This window comes from Habropoda laboriosa, unplaced genomic scaffold (assembly GCF_001263275.1).
Source record: "Habropoda laboriosa isolate 0110345459 unplaced genomic scaffold, ASM126327v1 scaffold440, whole genome shotgun sequence".
Taxonomy (NCBI): Eukaryota; Metazoa; Arthropoda; class Insecta; order Hymenoptera; family Apidae; genus Habropoda; species Habropoda laboriosa.
Window position 1 is genome coordinate 1,427,778 of NW_017100710.1, and position 7,941 is coordinate 1,435,718.

Consider the following 7,941-nt stretch of genomic DNA (forward strand, 5'->3'; position numbering starts at 1 on the left):
TGAATTTACTATTGGCTGACATAAGATTTCTTTGTTTAATTGAAAAATAAGGAAATTGTAAGGTTTCGAAGAAAAAATTCACTTTTCACGCGGAATGTATTTACTTATAACTCGAGTAAAAATTAAAATATCGAAAAAATTCTAGGTTCAACGACGTATAATGTATTTAGGAATATGTGAGCCAAAGGAGGATGTTAAAAAATGGCCAATTTTGGCATACAGCCGGAAAGAAAAATTTTTTTACAGCATGATTCTACGCATCCTAAGAAACGAAAAATGCAATTGTCATTTTTCCCAGAAATGATGGGAAAGTTATGAAAAACGCGGGTTAAGGTAAGAGTATGACCATACTTATAACTTATATTTCGTCTTATTTTCTTCGAACGATGGCTGTTCGTAAATTAACCACTTAGAAACTCATATTGAGTATTATTTACAAAGATTGTTGTACATTAGTGTTTAATAAAAACCAAAAAGAATGAAAAATAATTAATGACAAATTAATCGAAACAAGTTATTTATTCTCGAAGTGATAAAAGATATAATAAACTATCGTAAATATAATAAAATAATCGTCATGACAGGAATACAATAAAAAAGTAAGACTCTAACATAATTTGCATTTCTTAACTGTGTATCCACTATGAAAGCCAGAGGAAAAAGTATCATCTTACATATCAGTCTACACATATACATATATGTATGGAGTGTTCTGTCGAACTACGCGTATATACGTTTTGAGACGTCGATTATCGCGTGGATGGAAATCCGCGTAGTTGGGAACCATCCCCCGGTCTTACAGAAAACTGAAGTTTGATCATCTGCACTGCGTGTCAATTGTCGTATATTGTCGTTAAAATAATAACAAACGAAGTAGGTCGTGTGTAAAGACTTAGTTGTTTACTAAGAGACAGTGTTTGTCCAGAAAAGGATAGAATATGGATACGTCTCGGGGAGATAACAGTAAAAAAACTAATTTGTTGTTGTTTCATAGCTATAACACATCTTATTACAAGAAAAATAAACTTAGGATACGATAAAACGAAATTGTTGCAGTAATTAATCTAACTAGCTATACGTAGGCTCTCCTCTATTTTCAATTAACTCAATCATTCGATTGCGTACGTATGTACACATACATATTATTCACGCATGCACATACCGTGAAACTGTAGCTGTGTAGCTCGCAGAGACACGCTTCTCGTTTTATTTTTCTCCCAAGCCGAGCTTCCGTTGTGTACTTCAATTCGGTACACTAACTTCTTGTATGCAGCGGCACTTAATTCACACGAACGAATATGCTAAGTATGAAAATTGATTCGAAATCCACGCACAACCGAAACCGCTTTATTCGAGGGAGCACTGAATTTTTTGCAACACTATGATAGCACGATACAAACGTCGTTCGTCGACGCACTCGTTTGGTAGGCCCGTAAGCACTAACTGCGTACGTGACGATTTGCCCGATTACTGCTCCCTGTTACACGAAGCAGTTCTAGGAAAAATCCTAGGCGTGTGAGTGACCCTCAAGTATGTAACTTAGGCCTAGTCAACCTCACGTACCAAAACATTGCGGGAGGCTCGCGATGTTTTTTTCTAGTGAAACATAAGAAACTCGAGCAAAACATAACAAATTCGAGCCAGAGTCGTTGTCTGTATTATATCGAACTAAACACGAAGCTACGTGCCATTTTGAAAGTAAAACTATCGCGAGTTGCTCTCGAGAGTATTCTCGCGAGTGGACACTGCCCCTGAGCTGGACTGTTCGAGAGCATCGCTCAACTGTCGGAGAGTAAACGTGTTGGGACCTGCTCTCGAATGGAGACGTAATGATACTACTGTCGAACAGTGCTTTCCAAACACGAAGTAGTTTCGTATTCTTGAGAGAACTCTCGTGCGAGTAAAAAATGTCAGGAAAAGAAATTGATCGAGAAATGAAATTGCCGATTTAATCACTCTTCGTTGAAGAAAAATCGGTGTTGTGGAATCCAAAGGACGTAGAATATCGTAACGGAGAAAATTGTGAATGTATGATAAATGTGTAAATTGATTCGAAATGAACGTCAAAATTTTTCAAAAAAATTACGCGTATAATAGAAAACGCGTTGTTCGAGCCAGCACTGTATTCCCTACAAAACTATAAACGCACAGTATAAGCGACGTTCGTCGAGGCACTCGTTCGACAGCCTGGTAAACACCGACTGAGGACGAGTCGTCCTGCCGAATTCTTATCGCTGTACGCTCGCAACTGTTCTGGGAAAAATTCAAGGCCTTAACTTCTTAGAACTCGTGATATTTCTTGCGTGCCAAACATAAGAAACGCGAGCCTGGGTCGCTGTACGTACATCGAGACAAACATAAAGCTAGCTGTCTGTTCGCGCACAGAAAAGAGTTAGCGGAAAAAGAATTTTCTGATTTTATGTTACTTTTATTGGCAAAACCGAGAACAAACGGCACGCACGTCGTCTTCTTACAATACAATACGCCATACTTTTTTTCGCTCGACGCATGCGCGATCGCCGCTCCCAACGCCGCTCGGCGGACGCACGCCGATCACGGTGAAAAGACGCGCCCCTTTTAAATTCAAACAATTACACTGTCCTTTTGAGAGTAAAACTATCGCGAGTTGCTCTCAGAAGTATCTCTCGCGAGTGGACACTGCCCTTGAGCTTGACTGTCCGAGAGCATCGCTCAACTCTCTGAGAGTTATGACTCGAATAAACAATTGCTTTCCAAACACGAAGCAGTTTTGTATTCTTGACAGAACTCTCGTGCGAGTAAAAAAAGTCAGGAAAAAGAATTAGTGGAGAAATGAAATCACCGGATACACAGTTAAGAAATGCATATTTTGTTAGAGTCTTACTTTTTTAATGTATCCCTGTCATGACGATTATTTTATTATATTTATGATAGTTTATTGTGACTTTTATCACTTCGAGAATAAATAATTATTGGTTTCTGATTGCTTCGAATATAAGCATTATGTCATTAAAGAATTCCATATTTCGATTAATTTGTCATTAATTATTTTTGGTTTTTATTAAACACTAATGTACAACAATATTTATAAATAATACTCAATATGACTTTCTATGAAAATGAGAAAATGAGAAAATGAGACGTAATATAAGTTATAAGTATGATCATACTCTTACCTCAAACCGCATTTTTCATGACTTTCCCGTCATTTCCGGGAAAAATGACAATTACATTTTTTGTTCCGTAGGATGCGTAGAATCATTCTGTAAAAAAATTTTTCGTTCCGGCCGTATGCCAAAATTGGCCATTTTTTAACATCCTCCTTTCAAAAAAGTCGGTTCAATTTTAATCAAGTAACAATTATGAATGTGGATAAATGAAATTTTACTGGAAACATAATTGAAGTAGTTATCTTAATAGAGAGGAAACCGTAGGATAATTCATTTGTAATGGATGAAATACTGATACTCCTGCTTTTATTCATTACTATGGTCGTGTAGATCGTAACAGGTTAACATTATTCATATGTCTATTTAGACTTGCCATATTATTCTACTGTCTAGTGTACGGACTCAACCAATATAACAATAAACTGTGCAACGTGTGTGTGACCATTGTCATTGCAAATGGATTAGTAGACCCACAATGTAATAATTGCAGTACAAGCTGAATGATTGCAGTTATGAAATGAAATGGAATTGTAGGAAGACTGCAGAATTTTGAGGACTGATGAACATCGTTGTAACAGAGTAATAGAGCACGTTCAAAAATTGTGCATCAAAGTAGATGATGAACTATACGTTCTTAGGTGCCATTAATACTTTTTATATTCGTTAATGGTACAGCAATACATTTTTTTTTTTTTTTTTTTTTTTTTTTAATTTTTCCCTTTTTTTATGATATATTGGACACCCTGTATTTGTACATAGACTAATAATTCCAATGATATCAATTTTCTGTTCTTAAATAGTCTTAAGAATATTTTACTACATTTTCTCAAAAAGAAATTCTCTCAGCATTTTGCTACACCTACAGTTACTTGCAAAAATATTCAGTCGGTGAAATTTCATTTATTGTACTTCAGAATTACGTATTGTTAGTTTAATGCATTTTTGTATATGACGTTGTAATACAAATTAATCGAAATTGCGTGCAATTGCTATCAAATATTCCGACACATAGCAAAAATTAATATGTGGAATATTCTAATTTTTTTTTTGCCTGTATCGTGTTTAATGGTTGTTCCGATAGGGTCTAAATATTTATGGGAGTAACTGTACCTCCAACATCGAAAAGTCCATCACACCAAATGAAGACTTCTATCAGTTACAGGCACCCTATCAAAAACACCATCTAAACAGACCATTAATCAAGCTTTTTCACAAAACGAGCCCTCACTTCTTCATCTATACTCTAACTAAACCTCACACGATCCGTCTAAAAAGCCAGAAAATGGGCTCTTCAAACAACTTCAAACATCCACAAAAATAGGTTTCCCGAGACCCGAGAATGTAGAATTTGTTCGATATTTGAATTTTTACTCCAGTTACAAATAAATAATTTCCTACATTTACACGTGAAAAGCAGATTTTTTCCTTGAAACGTTGCCATTCTCTTATTTTTCAATTAAACCAAAAATTCCCACGTCAACAAATAGACAATTTAGTTTGATCTGTCTTCCTGATCTTCCGTCAGAAATACCTACATGAACCGCAGGAATCAGGAAACCCAGAAAAAAGAAAAACAGCGCAGAAGCGTGAGCGTAACACCTCTTCAAACACGTTCGGACCGTCTAAGCTGGTCCACCTAAGCGGAGCATTCCAAAGTCAGCAGGTACTAATGAAGTCGTGAGAGGTTGCTAGGAACAGTTGAACGTCCGCTGGATGATTTAGATTCCACCTAAACGATCTGTCTAACCGAGGAGAGACCCGTCAGCCTTGCCTCCGCCTCGAGTCCATCGCTGCTCACTCGCTATAATGGATTTAATGAGAAGGTAGCCACCTCTGGCTGAACTGCCGCGTGTCCTTTGCGCGTAAACGCGTCGCATAATGACCCTCCACGGGATCAGAAACAATGGGAGAGGCCCTCGAGTGGATAATGACGGTGAAAATTGTCAGTTTGTCGTGGTGAAGAGGCGTGCATAAGTCGGTAATCACCGTTCTCGCGAGCACCGCCTCGTTATCGCCTTGGAAGAGGAAGAAACGTTGCTACCGTGCAGGTTGCCTTCTTTTCTTTCGTCATCGACGAGGTAATGGTAAGCAGAGGTGTCTGCTGAGAAGTGTAACTGCTCGTTATGGCTTCTTTTATGACTGGGATTTGCTTCTGAAGTGACGGTTATCTCTTGAACAGTGGCAACCAAACTTTCGACACCTTAGAACGAGACTGGGGTGAAGGGAGTGGGTAATGATCGGTGGTTGTGATTGCTTGATGGCTGATGGAACGTTTCATTCGACTGCTGGGTTCTTTCGTTTCATTTCAGATGGTTTCTTTTGGCGTTTGATGGATTTCGGGGATGTTCGAGGTGACGGAGGATTTAGATGAATTGATACCGTTGCTTTTTTTTTAATTTAGTTTAAAATTTGAGGAATTGGTCAGTGGATTGAGAGAGTTTACTGTTTTTCTCTACCATTAGAGAATTTGAGATTTATTTCGTTTTTAGTGTTTGACGGAGTTTGAGATTGTTTGAGATAACGAACAGTTGAAATGAAATTGAACGTATACCGTTGACTTTTGTCACTTAGTTTAACATCGAAGAAATTGTTTAGTAGATTAATTACAGGTTTGAGATTTTTTTTCCTGTTTCGATGTTTGATGAAGTTTGGTGTTGTTTAAGCTGATGAAGAGTTGTGATGAAATAAATTGAACTGATACCATTGATATTCTAATCCACCCTTTTTCAAATTTTACTATTGTTCAAGAAAGTGCATTGCAACAAACATTAAATTACAATATTATAAAAATAATGAATGCACACGACAAAAAGTTAACACTTACGTAGGTACAGTTTCATAAAATGAAGCATGAAATTTTGGAATATGATTGTAACGAATCAAATCAATCAAGTCATTCTTCTTTCCCCGTGATGAAAATACTGTACTTATGCAGTCTATTTTCACCAAAAAATCAACATTGAAATTTTCTAAATCACGCCACTTTCCTCAACGTTTAAACATTTACATTACCACAAATTTTCACCTAACTCACCTGACCGTCATTCACGAACCCCTCTTTCGTGGAAAACTTTCCCAGAAACTCGACGTCCCTTTTATCGACCATGAAATCGTGCAAGGTAGGTTTCGTTCACAACGAGCTAGGTGTTTTCACGGACTCTGGGGTGTCGCAGAGGTGCGAACCGAATGAATGGCGTTGGGTCTACGAATGGCGATCGCAGCTGTCGCTCGTCGAACTTCAACAATGAACACGAAACCTTCTTCTTTCCACGTTTTCCATCGCGCCTCGACCGTCACAGTGTCGGATTTCGATAGGCCCCGGCTACTTCGTCTTTGTTTTCGAGGATTTTCCCGACCCCCGACCACCTTTCACTTGTGAATTCTTGGATTTCGCGGCCGAATCACATTGTTCAGATCTCATGAATCGGGGACCAGACGCGTCTTCCGGGTCCATTGGATCCATTGAACCGATTCCCATTCTGAAACGCGAAAATTTCGCGGTTCTCGTCGATGAAGCTATGCAGCTGGAAACTTTGCCCGGAGATAATGAGACATTCAAGGTGTATTTAATGGCCTCGCTTTGAAACTTCGCAATTTTTTGCGCTTCTTAAACTTTATTTCGCAACTCTAGATCCTACTTCGAAGTTCAGTTTAAACCTGTTCTGTTTAAAAAAATGCATTATTTTTGAAAATTTCATTCAATGTCCTCAAGTAATTTTTGTATAAATTCCTTGGGCCGAATTTCGGTCGCAAAATGCAACGAATATAACGAGAAATTCATAGAACAGAAAGAAAGAAAATTTCGTAGAAAGGTCTACGCGAGGATCAAAGAATGGCCGAACAACGAAGGGATTACGTAGATCTGCAAGAAAAGCAACTCGAAGGGAAACATGCAAGCAAGCAACGACTATTCAGAATGTTTAACAAAAGTGCACCAAGAGTAAACAGTACCACGAATTGTTTCAAACGAAATAGAAATACTGAAAAGTTTTCTTACAGACTCTTGAAAGGGTGTAAAAGTTAGCAGAAAATCTACGTGAATAATGGTCGAAGCCAGGAAACAGGCTGAAAACGAGAATAAATCGAGGAGAAAGTGGTTTATAGTCGACTAATCGTGATGGAAACGGGAGCAAGAGGACGAGCTAGCGATTATACGATCGAATGCTGCTTTCGAAGGATAATACTTAACGTTTATTTTACTTTCTCACTTACAGTACAATATTTATAGATTACTTCTGCCGCTTTAAAGTCGTAATACTCGAATAATCGGTACAGTTTAAGAGATTTATCGTAACGATACAAATACAAAGGTTACACGTCGTTACAGCGGGTCATGGACGTTTCACGAAAGCGTTCTCCATTTTAAAACATTTTCCTTTCCATTTTCTTCCTCCCGCGAAACGTCAGTAAAAGCTCTCTCTCTCTCTCTCTCACACACGTTCACTCTTTCTCTCTCGTGAAATCGTTCAACCGAACGGCACGTACACAACGAAAAAAAGTCAACTCGGGGAAAGTACCAAGTACTTTCATCACAGAATTGAACAAACGAAGAGAGAGAAAAGAAAAACAGAACGCGAAAAAAAAATACGTCGAAGTAGAAGAAGTGGTCCGAAGGTGTAAAAGAACGATGCTTTTCTCTGACGATTTTCAGCGAAGCCCACGTCACCGGTTGTTATCGAACACTACGTATGTTCGCTAGACTTCAGATTAACGTACGAAGTAAAAATTAAAAAAACGAAAAAAAAAAGGGAAGAGATAATAGAACCTTCGTTTATAAATAAATAGCTAAAGA